At 36.8% G+C, this 14752-nt stretch overlaps 1 long non-coding RNA gene across 1 annotated transcript; it reads right to left on the bottom strand.

The window, feature by feature from the left end:
• Positions 1-346: 346 nt before the first annotated feature.
• On the bottom strand, positions 347-7290 carry LOC117690283 (uncharacterized). Its single transcript, XR_010707964.1, has 2 exons — positions 6330-7290; positions 347-885 (listed from the first exon to the last, which is right to left on the bottom strand). It is a non-coding gene; the product is annotated as an uncharacterized lncRNA (long non-coding RNA).
• Between the last annotated feature and the right edge of the window lie 7462 nt (positions 7291-14752).

The raw sequence follows: 14752 nt of genomic DNA, 5'->3' as shown, positions 1-14752 counted from the left end.
TTTACACAGTCTTTGTATAGTATCCATGTGTAGTAATTAGTTTAACGGTCAATTAGCCACACTCGAATGACAACAATTGTCAGAACGTCCTGGTCAGTGAGTAGATCATCGAGAAGAGTGTTGGTTCACCAGTAACTGTGTCCTTGATTGGCGTCCAGGTAGCGGTCTTCACGGTTCTGCTCTGTTGCCCCCGGCACTTGTACAAGTACGTCCTTGTCTAAGCGCTGCACTCTGCACGGTCGAATGACCTCTGTCATTCATGCGTCCAGGTAAACAGACTACTATAAGAGTACAGGTAAACAGCTAAAACATAGGAATTAATATTAAGTCATTAAATAGTACATAATTGTTATGACAATTAAACACAATTAAAAATGGGGTCAATTGTGTTACATCCGTCCCCTGCAAAAAGATGAATTAAGATTAATTCATATCATCAACATACATGGATATACATAAAAGAAGAATCATTATAAAATCAATAATAATTAAGTCCCCGTTACCACCAGTAAGTAATTATATGAGAGGTCCTCCACTACTTGGGTAGAACGAATGTAGTAACATAATATTTAAATATAACAATACAAATCCCGACTTCCCGTAAAGAACATTATATACAAAAGAACAAAACAAAATACATAAGGTTAATTGTCACCTTTAGTGCGTTCATACTCGCCAATGATTGTCGGGTACATTTTTCTGATGGCATCTGGGTCATCAGTCCCTGTGCTATATACTGAAGTCACCATTGGTGCAGACGGCTTGCTGCCTCTGCCAGCGTCAACATCGCCAGATGAGTTAATCATCACCAAAGGAAATCCTTCTCCGTTCTCTCCCTTGTCACTGCCCCTGCCCTGTTTTCGCCACAATTTACCTGACCAACGCCTTTTTATTTTACAATAGACAAAGATTATTACAATTATAATTATTGCAGAAGCTACACCAATTAATACATATGCCCAAGTAGGTAATCCCCAGAAATCGAATAATGGTCTATTGCAGGAAGGTAAGACTAACGGCCTTACTTCCTCAGAGTGTGACCGGACAGAATTTGACAGGAGGACAAGCGCATTTAAATTCTTAAAAACTACGTTCAATTTCTGTTTATGCTCGTCTTTAAAACACTTATCTAGATATTTATCAAGGATGTGCACTTGCACAACGGGCGGCAGGGACTTCAGCGATATCATGATCTGTAACGGAAATGAAAAGAGAAGGTTATGCGCAATTCGAAATTCAAACACATAGTTTACATAAGTCGAATGGCAGTTTCCAATAGGAATCTGAACTTATTCTCAGCCGATTTTGGTTTACGAGTGGTCTTGGGTTTAATATGACATGCGTTAACATCCATATCCAAAAGAGACCCATTCCCATTGTCAGTGTCAGTAGTAAGGTCCAAGTCTTTGTCAGTTTTAACATTGTCTTTTGCTCTAAGTCTCTTTTGAAGTTCCCACAGAGGAATATCATCTTCGGAAGAGGAGTCTTCTCGTTCTCTTCGATACTGTCGTGCTAGCTGTGCAAGCGGAACATTGTCGTCCTCATCTTCACTTTCGCTAGGGAGTACTTCGTGATCATGGTGTTCTTCAGTCATTAATGAATCTTGATCAGAAACTACAGATCGCGCTTCTGAATTATCATCAGAGTTTGGTGCTGCTGAGTGTGATTCATTATTCACGTCCTCTTCTTCTTCTTGTGGTTCATCATCGTCTGACTCTGACTCTTGTGGCATAACATACGCTGTTTTACGTAGAGGTTTTCCTGTATCATCCTTTGGAATCTCCCATTGATCGATCTTGGCAAATCTCAGCAACTCTTTGTGGGCTTTGGTGACCTTGCCATCGAGTTGGTTCTTGATCTTGAACGTTACTGGTGATGTTTGTTCAATGATTCTGTAGAAAGGCTTCCATCTGGATTGAAGTTTACCCTGGCGCTGATTGTTTCTGTAGTAAACAGGATCGCCTACCTTCAGGTCGATATCTACTGCTGTTCTGTTAGCAAATTTAGCCTGTCGTTTCTTCGAGCGTCTTAAGATCCTATGAACTGTAGTAAATGCTTTGTGTTGTTGTTCAAGCGCAATTCTGTGAGGATCTTCTCCAAGGTACCGTCGTCTTGGTCTCAGGATGTTGTCAATTGGCAGAACAACGTCCCTGGTATACAATAGGTAGAATGGTGTGTATCCTGCTGATTCGTTGACGTTGAATCTGATGGCAGCCAAAGTTTGGTTTAGATGAATATCCCACGTTGTTAGGTTGTCTTCCATCTTCTTAGCCATTACATCATGTAAAGTTCTATGGAATCGTTCAACCTTGGCGTTGCTTTGCGGATGATAGTATGAGGTCTTCACATGAGATATGTTCAGTGCTTCTAAAGTTTCTTTCACAGTTCTGTTTTCGTTTTCGGTTCCATTGTCTGTGATTATTTCCATAGGAGCTCCGTGACGAGGGAAGATTTCCTCAATAATCAAATGAGCGATCGTAGCAGCTGTCTTGTCTGGTACTGCGTATGCTTCTGGCCATCCAGAAAGTAGATCTACAAATCCCACAATATACTTGTTTCCCGATAAAGACTTCGGATAAGGACCTGATAGATCTAAACCAATCTTTGCAAACGGGAACGGTGGAACATCCGTTATCTGCGTTGTTGGTTTAAGTTGTTTTAGGTTTCTTGTTGCACATATGACACACTTGCCGACATAATCATATAACTCTTCGTACAAATTAGGCCAATAGTACTTTTGCCTAATTGCATCAAACGTCTTGTCGATTCCCAAGTGGCCATTGTCATCATGGTACTGCTTGATAACTCCAGATCGGTAATGCATTGGTACAAACAGGCGTAATACAGGATCATTATCTGCGTTGGTGAGATAATAGAGAACATCATCAATTAAAAGATGCTTACTTCCTGTGGATTTTGTTGCCCGGCCTTGTTGTAGCTGTCGTACAAGGAATGCAATTTCTGGATCCTTAGCTTATTCTTCAGCAATGTTGAGTTCTCCGTTCTCTTGTAACTCAATCTTGGGCTTATAAGGGATGTCTGGTTCTCCAATGTCCAAGTTTGTGTGTTCTCTAGGATTGATTGTGTTGGAATTAATAAAGTTGATTTCCAATGTGTTGTCATGAACATCAGGCTCGTCAAATTCCGTCGTACTAGCTTCTGTAGTTGTCGGAGTCCTGGACAGAAGATCAGCACAAGTATTTTCTGTCCCTGGAATGTACTCAATCGTACAATTGTATCCCGCGATGCCGAGAGCCCAAAGCTGAATCTTCTTGTTCTTCATAGGAGCATCAAGTAGATACTTTAAAGGTTTGTGGTCAGTTCTTATCACAAATTTTGCGTTATGTAGGTAATGATCCAGTTTCTGAAGTGCAAAATGTATCGCAAAGGCCTCTTTCTTCACGGTTGACCAACGAGTCTGTGTATCGCTCAGTTTGTGGGACAGGTAGTAGAGTGGTTTCTCTCTTCGGATACCCGGAATAATTTCTTGATCATCGTCGTCTGTTTCTTGTACTAAACAGGCGCCCACTGCTGTGTCTGAAGCATCCGTATACAGAACGTACTCTCTGCTCGGATCTGGATATGACAACAATGGAATAACCGTCAAACTGTCTTTAATGTAGTCGAAGGCTAGTTGACACTGTGGGTTCCATTTAAACTTCGCATACTTCTTCGTTAGGGAGACCAATGGTTCAGCAATCTTTGAGAAATTAGGAACAAACCTGCGGTAATAACTGCACATTCCTATGAAACTTCTCACTTCTCGGACAGTTGTAGGGCTCGGTAAGGATCGAATAGCAGCCACTTTGTTCGGGTCTGGTTTAACTCCGGTTTTGTCGATGATAAATCCCAGATATTGTGTTTGTTCCTTGAGAAATGAACACTTTTTCGCTTTTAGTTTTAATCCATGTTTTCTAAGTCTATCGAACACAGTCTTGATATGTTGTTCATGCTGTTCCAGAGTTTCGGAAAAGATCAAAATGTCATCAAGGTAGGCCAAAGCACATGAATCTAAGCCCTGAAGCACTACACTCATCAGTTCTGAGAATATTTGTGGAGCATTACATAATCCGAAAGGCATCACATTGAATTCAAAGAGTCCTTGGTGACACGTAAAAGCAGTCTTTTCTTTGTCTTCTTCTTGTACTTGAACTTGCCAATATCCGGACTTTAGATCCAGCGAAATACGACGCTTTTCCTAGCTGGTCCAGTAGATCGTCAATCAATGGTAAGGGCCAGGAATTGGTCTTGGTCACTTTGTTCAATCGTCGGAAGTCTACGCAGAATCTTTTGGAGCCATCTTTCTTGTCCACCACGACGATAGGAAAACTCCATGGTGATTTTGATCTTCGGATGATGTTAGCTGCTAACATATCGTCTATGGCGCGATCTACAATATTACGTTTGTTCAAAGGTGTCCGGTATGGTTTCATCTTTATCGGGGGATGATCTCCAGTATCGATCTTCATCTGTATGGTATTGGTGTGTCCTAGGTCTGCGTCCGACACAGCAAATAGGTCTCGGTGTTGTGAGATTAACTTCTCTATCCGTTGGCGATGTTCGGGTGGAACGTTTAACTCCGCTGTGATGTCTTGAAGATCATCATCCTTCCCCGTACTGGTAGTTGGTTCGATGCACATTTCGTCGTTGATCTTACCAATGATGCTGCCGCGCTTCACCTTAAAAATCTTGTTAGTATTGTTAACCAGCAATACAGGCACTCTACACGATTGTCTTGTTTTCGCAATTGCACTTCCGATCATAAGGCCTGGTTCATCACTTAGAAAACATTTATCAATTGCATTAATTTCAACAGTTTTATTCACAAAGTTCGAATGGTTCTTGTGTTTTGCATAACACACAGTCGAGGTCTGAGGTCTAAGAACAGTCTTTTTGCATGCACGTAAGATAGAAGCTATATGAATATCTTCCACCATAGGGACATAAGTTTTACCAATTCTTAAACTTCCCAAATCAAAATAAAGTCTAACCCCGTTTTTAATTAACCAATCTCTTCCCAAAATGAATGATCTATTTACATTTTTGACTACATAAAACTCATGATCTAAAGTCAATCCACCAATTTTGAATCTAATATTTGCACAACCCTCAATTTTCAAATCGGCGCCATTTACAGATTTTAAATTTACTTTTGGTTTCGATAATTTTGAAGGATAAGGGAGCGACCAATAAACGTCTGCGTTAACCAAAGAAACGGCGGCGCCCGTGTCCAAAAGAGGTCTAAATCTTCGTTTTCCAATTTTAATGATACATGAATTTGGATTTTCAACCGAATTTATTGTAACAGTTGGTAATTTATTTTCAATTTTATATTTGCTCCCCCCAATCGTCCCGGAGGGTTTTAGTTTAACTCTTCCTGACTTTCCTGATCATGAATCGCGATCTCGTCAATCGCTGCGACTTGCGGTGTTGTTTTCCGTGGTGTAAATCTTGCATCGGCACCTCGCGCTGCGACGCGTGCATTTGTACACTCAAAACTAAAATGGCCCCGTCTATGACAATTCCAACAAGTGATCTGCGATCGCGGTCGATGCTCATCGACTGCCAAAACTTTCTTGTGAATTACTCTTGGTTTGTTTTCAGGTCGCGGTTGGCGTTTATGTTGCTGTCGGTCGCGCCTAACCCTAAAATGATCAATGTCCATTGGCTCGCCCTTAGTATCTCGCGGTGAGAAGTAGTCGCGTCCTGTGCGTAACTGAAAACGCATTTGTAAATTTATCTCTTGTCTCGCGGATGCGATTGCATCGGTCATTGTTTGAGGATTATCTCTCATTACCTTTAACCTTACGCGATCTGAATGCAACCCATCTGTAAAAATACCCACTAGCTGTACTTCCAGAACCCCTACAGCTTGTTCAGCGAGAGAAAGCAATCGTTCAGCGTAAATCTGTTCGTTTTCGCCATGTTCTTGTTTTACCGTTCTTAATAATTGAAGGGCATGTTGTGGGTCGTTTACCGCGTTGAACCTTTGATTTAGTTCCTTTTTCATTGTCTCCCAATTAACCCCCGGATTTCCCGACAAATAACGGTGCATGAACTCGCTAGCATGTCCAGAACTAGTTTCATAAGCTACAAGTTTGATTTTTTCATCAGGGACCCTTTTCAACAAAGCAAATTTCTCGATAGCCTTTATCCATTTCTTAAATTCTTTAGGATCTCCCTCAAAAGGTTTGATTTGAGTTGCCCCAAAAGCCTGACCAATGTTATCTACTATAGAAGTTGCTAACCCTTGCATTGCGTTAAGAAAAGCTTCTTCACCCATGTTAGTTCGCGTTGTGTTTAGTGGCAAAATACAGAACAAAACTTACCAGAGAGAATGTAGAAGATTCCGAATTAAATTTCCTTGGCAAGTTGAACCCGTTCGTGATGCAACTGACGCTGATAGATGCAGCATATCCTGGTCACGGCACCAACGAGGACCTATAACACAGCACAAAGAAAGCCAACAACAGATCCAATTAAAATACTACTTTAATAGAGTTAACAAAAATACTATAGTAATTGAATAATTACAATAATAAGGCAAAAACAATAAAGAAAAACAATTAAGGATTTTACAATCAAAGAATAATTGTTGACAATAATTTAAAGTCTTTTAGAATGTCAGAGTCACTGAACAAGAGTAATGAAAAATATAATAATAAAAAGTCAGACAACACTTTGGGAAGCCGGGTGTAACAACAGAGGGAGACCGTTCCTCACTGGTGGTGGGTTGAGGACTGCTTCACTCGGTCCATGTCAGTTCTTATATACGGTCACTAGAAACGCCCCCTTGTCACTGATGCGTGGGAATTAACGTGGTCATTACTTTTGAAGCTCGTAAACTGTCCATAAAAGATCCAGTCGTTAAAATAAGTTTACACAGTCTTTGTATAGTATCCATGTGTAGTAATTAGTTTAACGGTCAATTAGCCACACTCGAATGACAACAATTGTCAGAACGTCCTGGTCAGTGAGTAGATCATCGAGAAGAGTGTTGGTTCACCAGTAACTGTGTCCTTGATTGGCGTCCAGGTAGCGGTCTTCACGGTTCTGCTCTGTTGCCCCCGGCACTTGTACAAGTACGTCCTTGTCTAAGCGCTGCACTCTGCACGGTCGAATGACCTCTGTCATTCATGCGTCCAGGTAAACAGACTACTATAAGAGTACAGGTAAACAGCTAAAACATAGGAATTAATATTAAGTCATTAAATAGTACATAATTGTTATGACAATTAAACACAATTAAAAATGGGGTCAATTGTGTTACAAGTGCCATTTTTTACTGATAATTTCTGATATTTACTGATATTGTACTGTTAGTGCTGAGAATTGCTGATATTTACTGATAATTTTACTGCTGTTACTGATAATTGCTGTTGGTTCTGATATTTACTGATATTTACTGATGCTTTTGCTGTGAGCTCTGATAATTACTGATATTTACTGAGATTTACTGTTGGTACTGAGAATTGCTAATAATTACTGAGAATATTTTAAGGCCCAAAACATTGTCTTTTAATTATTAAATAACACATATTTCAGATTTAACACAATTTAATTAGATATTCTTAAGTTTTATTTATTTGATATTTAGCTTCTTTTGAACTTCGGAAACTCACAGATCACATTTTAGACAATATTAGAAAGCCGGTCAAAAATTGGTACTTAAACTTAAGGCAGACTCCACAAAACTTTTAATTTCTAAATGCGGTGGACATTTTTTTTTCAACAATGAAAAACCCCATAATTCTTAACATAATTATTTTTCTTTTCAAAATAGAGAGATACCCGGTCAGGACTTTATAATGTCTTTGATGTTTTACTTCACAGAAAGATTAGCGAGGCAGTATCTGTGTATAGTATACATACTTTCAGCAGATCAAGAGGTTTGAATGTCACAATTCAACCTTGTAAATTTTCAGTCTGGCACCTTGTGTATGACATTACGTAATATCCGTATACAGGAATCCGTGATCTTGAGAATATTTATTCAAAGAGAAAAGTATTATTTTTATTGATAACAATATAAATAACGTATTAGAATGATTTTCATATTCATCATCTTATTTGTTCCGCATTCAATTGATTAAAAAAAGTTGGATAAATAATCTCTCTCTCTCTCTCTCTCTTTCTCTCTCTCTCTCCTACCATTTGCTGAAATCAAAATAGGTAACAATCGGCGAAGAATAATTTTTATTGTCCGACCTTTCACTCTTTCTCTTTTATTACATATGTAATATATCTTCTGTTGCACGGCTAAGTAATGTTGTCATGATCTAGTTCTATTATTGTAAATCTGCCCACCCTGCTCTCTCTCTCTCTCTCTCTCTCTTGCTCGCATATATTATCTAGTCCTAAAATTTGAGTTTCCGAGTCAAAATGGCATAACGGCATTAGCACGATAAAGTTCTATTTCAGCATCACAACCGCCATTTCAAACACAGATTTCGAGTGTAAACTTTTCTAAGACTACAAAGAACACCAGCTTAATATAGTGAAAAAGTGTTACGGCTTATCATGCTTTAATTCTCTCTCTCTCTCTCTCTCTCTCTCTCTCTCTCTCTCTCTCTCTCTCTCTCAGATAATCTATTATAACGTATTTTGAGGCGTCAATGCAGAAAGGCATAAGCATGATTATATCCCATTACAGTACATAACCACCGATTGCAACAGCGATTTTATTGAAAACCCCTCCCTCTCTCTCTCTCTCTCTCTTTCTCTCTCCCCCTCTCTCTCTCTCTCTCTCATTAATACTTTATTCATGCACTTGTATGCGGTTTTATGACCAGCGGCTATATAATTTGGAAAATAAGACACACAATTTAACTGATTTTCTGTAATCTATGAACGCTTATATATTTAATCTCCACGCCTAAAAGCAAGCAGAAAAAAGTATTTTGTATGTCTGGGATTAAGAAACACCTCAGAACTAACAGAGAGCACTCAGACTATACACACGACAGGGTGACCACGGCAAGGTGTGAAAATTGACCACCTGTGTATATGTCTGGCAGTCGCTGAAAAGATTCTTTTGTATGTCTGGGATAAAGAAAACCCTCAGAACTAACAGACAGCGCTCAGAATATATACACGACAGAGTGACCGTGGCAAGGTGTGAAAATTGACCACCTGTGTATATGTTTTGCAGCCTCAGAATAAACAAATATAAATGGCCGGGAAATACAATGTGAAACAAAATGTTTGATTTTATTTTGAAAACAAAATTAGTAATTATGGCCGGGATAAAAACATCTTAAGTTTATAATTATAAATATTTAACACGGTTCAATTAAAGAGTTGATCGCTCACAATTTAGAATCATTAAATAGATGTTTATCAATTATATAAAGTGGTTAAAATCTTTATATTTTTTTTACTATGGATTGTTCTATATATAATACAATGTAACACTGTAGTATCGAGTGGATTGGCGCACGGGGATGGGATATATAGCAATTCTGCAATTTCTACATTCATTTATTTATGTGCTGAATTGTGTTAATCAGCTAAAATAAAACTTAGAACAAGAACAAACAGAAAAAAATATACATTGAAATAAATAAGCAGATTATAAGAAGAATAATCAATCCTAATTTTTGTGGTTGTAAAAAAGAAGTTACTGTTGATAAAACTTTAGTTAGATCTTACATATTTCTTTATAAAAATGCCCGGTATTTGTTTACTGATAATTTTAAATAAATATAATTTGCATGTTACAGTAATTAAAATTAATCTCTTAAAAATCCCCTGCCTGTAATTCTCAGTAATTATCAGCAATTCTCAGTACCAACAGTAAATCTCAGTAAATATCAGTAATTATCAGAGCTCACAGCAAAAGCATCAGTAAATATCAGTAAATATCAGAACCAACAGCAATTATCAGTAACAGCAGTAAAATTATCAGTAAATATCAGCAATTCTCAGCACTAACAGTACAATATCAGTAAATATCAGAAATTATCAGTAAAAAATGGCACTTTCAGTACTTTTTAGAGCCAGTAGTGATATATGTACCGCTCGGTCTGTATCCCGGAAAAATTGACTACCATCCGAAATTTTTCATACAATGTCTACAGACTTCAGCTAACATTACCTTTAAAAATACATTTTAGAATTTGCCGCTGTTTATAAATTCATTAAAAAGACGTGCAGAATCAAGTGGTAATATGTCGTTTGATATGGGATCTATGACGTCTATTTATATTGTTTTCATTAAAATTATTTCATTATTTCAAGCTTGTGGGTGGAATGAAATCAGTTTCACATGTTATATGACATAAAGATGTCCTCTCCCCACTTTTTCTCGCAGCAACTATTTTTTTTAAATTTACATAAAAGAATTATCATGGAGTTGCCCCCTCCCCCTCCCCCATTTAGGTAGCATGTTAAAAAAAAATTGGTATGAAAGTCATGAAATTATGAGTGAAATTTTGAAAATTTTGGAAAATTGAATGAGTTTGCCCCCCCCCCCCCCCCCCACACACACACACTTTCAAAAACGATACTACATGTACGTGCTTGGAAATAACTTATTTCTTTATTCCCCTCTTTAATAAACAAAACAAACTAACAAACATAACCGATCCAGATAAATATAATTACATGTATCAAAAATAAACTTCAAAAACAAACTACACATTTATCCTTCACCCAAAATATTGCCTTTTCGATATTTGCCATCGTTGTAGACCCGTGTAACAATCTGTTAAGTAGGTGCTTGCACGACAAAGAACCCCTTGCTGTTCTACATTTTCATTAACGCATACAAAGAAAAATTATATTTTGATTTATTTTTGAATTTCTTTTGATGTAAAAAAAGAAAAGAAATTTGTTCTCAGCCTCTCTTTATGCCTGTTTGTTAGCGGTTATTCCAAGTTCATTTTGAATATCCTTTTGTAATTTTAAAAAATGCGATGTAAATTTTTTTTTCATGCAATATTTCGGATAAAGCAATGGAGAGTTGTTTCTTGAAATTTTATTAGACCATAACATTGTAAAATGCTAACATTGAAAATTGTGCTCAATATCTTTCTTTTTTTTAAAGGTAAAACTTTATTGATTTAAAAAATGATTCTTTGAGACATACAGATTGACATAATCAATAAGAGTTTGACAATATCTAACTGCAGGTCTGTAGCTTTTAGTCAGAAAAAGAATCGGATGGACGACCTAGGACACAGATCGTCCATCCAAATTTCTTGAAAATTGCCATTATTTTCGTACGCGGACTCAATACTCACCGAAACTAAATGGTTCGTATCTTAAGTTTTAAGTTTTAACTGCTTTGAAAGGGAATATTGGTTTTCTGATAATTATGAACATGACTAATTAAATAAAAATGGTTAAAATTACCGTAAAATTACCGGCATCGGTCTTTTCCGTGCGCGGATCTAAAAGGGGAAGGGTTCCAGACCCCCCCCCCCCCCCCCCCCAGCGAAATTTCTTTCAATTACGTGTACATTATAAACTTACCAAATATGCCTCGAACTCCCTTTGCAAACTCAAATAACCGTCTGACTTTTCAACCCCCATCCCGGAAAAAATTTCTGATCCGCGCATGTTCCCCCTCCTCGAAATACAAAATTATTCTTCAAAACCCCCTGTAAAATTTTCAGGATCTCTGCATATATACTAAGAGGCGCTTGCGTTCGATAAAAATGCGTATAAAACGTTTGCCAATGGTCTTTTTACCTTCGTACCGGGCATTACCACAGTCCCACTCTGTGAATAAAATGCGGCGAATCAAACTAGAGACAACGTGTTAAGATCTGTATTTGCTTATAAACATGTAGTATCATCGTGCAAAATGCACTGTTCAATTATAATTTTTTTTTTTTTACTTTACTTGTAAAATTCAACATCTGTTTCGTAATTTTTTCTGACAGTTTATTTCTTACAAAGTTACTTTTTATTTAGTGATTGACACTTTTCAGACTTTATATGTGATTTCAAAGAGACAGAGTGTCATGTCTCAAGGACTGTTAATCTTTTAAAACAACATTGTGCAATTATCAGATTTTCATTTCTTGGACATCAAAGACTCATTGAGTTTATTTGATTGTTTTATATCTGTGAACCTTTCACTCAGCTTACTTATATCATTACCTGTCAATTTATACTCATTGTTAAGATTCTTATAAATAGTTATGTACAATTGTCAATGCGCAGTCTGGAATACAGCGGTCAGCCCCGGTCGCGTCCGACTCTCCCAGAGTCTTGAGTCCGGAGGCCACTACTGGCTATATCCGACTTGTTTGTAACATGTCTGTCTGTTAAATTGTTATAATGTTGCCATCGTTGAGTCTCGTCCAATAATGTGGAATCCTGCATCAATTGCCTGTTTATTTCTCTGGAACTGTATACTGGTGGACCTTCGGGAATACGGCAAACCTACCCTTCGTTTTAGCTTACGGCCCACAGCGCGCCACAACCTTATACCTTTTACATTTTACGCTAACATTCCCTCACCCGGTTCGTACTGCACACGACCGATGCAGATCCAGACAAATTCTCTTATCACCGTAAAATATACGCGGTCACAGAAATGTTTCTCAGTGTTTACACATCTCATATTGTACTATGGTCAGCTATCAATTTTTTGGTAATACGACAAAAGTATGACGCAGATACAACGGAAAACCTAATTGTTGCTTGCAACGAGCTCGTCTCTAGTTTTACTTATATTTCTGAGGTTTTGTTTTAACTTGTTTACAATCGATGAATAATATGCACGTTGAACAAACCCAGTAACTAGGGGGACGGAACGAATCTGCCCCCTTTTCTTAATATGCCCTTAATGCATTTACTTTGCTTGTGTTCACATAAAAATATTTCTATGTACTTTTAATATTTTTATTTGTGAAAGGATACCGATTCTGCTGGTGTAAATACATGAAAGTATATCATTTACTTAGGTAATTGGTCGTTCTGGAAAATATTTGATACGGTTATAGACAAATACTTTGACAAAGCAGTTTTAAAATATCTCAAGAAGACAATGTTGTTAAAACACCAATACCAAAAAGAAACACCATTTTAATAAGGAGTATAGCACTTTGCGGGGGGAAGGGGGGGGGGTATGAGTTGTTGTGAACTTGCCATACAGCATATCATAAAAAAATGATAAAAACATGTCCTGTTTATTTCCAGCTTTGGAATTTTAATAATGTATGAACAATACACATCTAGATGGGAAAGGGAAACTGTTCTTCCAAATCAATATATTTTGATACCAGGGTTTTTCGATATGTTCTGTGTTTTGTACTAAATCTGGGGAAAAAAAACCCAAACAAACCAAACTTTCCATTCAAATAGTTAAATCAACATTAGATTTATTTAAAGTTTCACTTACAGTTTGAAAGACATGAGTTCAATCTCTGAATTCATATCTGAATGCGTCACGGTAGGCAGATTGTGTAAACCTTTGAGGCAATGACTGATTGTCGAAGAACCGATAAGAACTTTTTAGTTTTGGAAAGGGAAAAAGTTCTACCATATGACTAGATCTAGAAAGTATGTTGGGTGTGGCAAGACAGTGACCTTTTCCGACTTCATAAATTGCTTCACAAGGTCAGATGTATGTAATGGAGTATTGTCATGAAGTAGACGAACATTCCTTAATGCTGACAAAGGACGTTGTTAATGATAATATTAGTTTTTCTTTTTTTTTTTTTTGTATTATATCTTTCTGTTATACCGACCGGTAGTATCTTTGCACTCTGGCACCATGCTTTGTACCGCTTAAGTATGAGAAGAATATGCAATAAAGATTCGGTTGTGTGCTTTTGGTTGTATTGGCAAGTACAGACCTACTACAAAGTCTGTTAATCCATATTTGTTTTCAATTTTTCTTACTGGTTCGAATAAGGAAACCCATGTATCGTAACCAGTATAGTGAGTTGTCTTGCGGTTCCGATTGAAACCACGAGCCATTCTAACCTAATTTCCTTTGTCCAAAAAGTCACCAAAACACAAAGATAAAAAGATGTAATTGTCATTTATTATTAATAACAAACAAACATATATGTGATAAAGAAATCAGCTAATGTTTGTATCACTCTTTACCAATAGATACGTTTTAAAACAATAATGCCTTGTAACTCCCAAAGTATCTCATTTTATTAATATTAAATTAAGCACTCCAGTATTAGAAGAATAACTATCTGCAACAATTACCGTACATTTCAAAAACTAACATCCGCGTAAAATTACGAGAAGCAGATCTCGCAGATTTTAAAATTTCCCATTTAATTTTTCGAAAAGGTGTTAACTATTTGGAATTATGATAAATATTTATCGTTCGTGATTTGATGCGAAACCGATAAAATCGCGGAGTAAAGTCCATAGGTAAATTAAGGAATCTTCTGTTTTACATACAAAAGCTAGCAGAAAAAAGCCACAATACATTTGTTTTGTTCAGAGGATTAGTAAAAGAATTATGTAAGACATTTACGAGTTGAATATTACACACAAAAATAATTTATATAGAGATGGGAAAAATAAAACGGGGTGATCTGTGGGCAAAAACTTTATATATATATATATATATATATATATATATATATATATATATATACATATATATATATATATATATATATATATATATATATATATATATATATATATATATATATATATTAACATTGATGTAAAGTACCGTGCATCATTCGCAAAGCTAAACACAGTGAAGTTTGAAGAATTTAAAGGGTTGAACTAAATTAATAGCATAGTTGCATCTTTTCTACAT

The sequence above is a fragment of the Magallana gigas genome, chromosome 1 (genome assembly GCF_963853765.1).
Source record: "Magallana gigas chromosome 1, xbMagGiga1.1, whole genome shotgun sequence".
NCBI lineage: Eukaryota > Metazoa > Mollusca > Bivalvia > Ostreida > Ostreidae > Magallana > Magallana gigas.
This window is presented reverse-complemented; position numbering and strand designations above follow the sequence as displayed.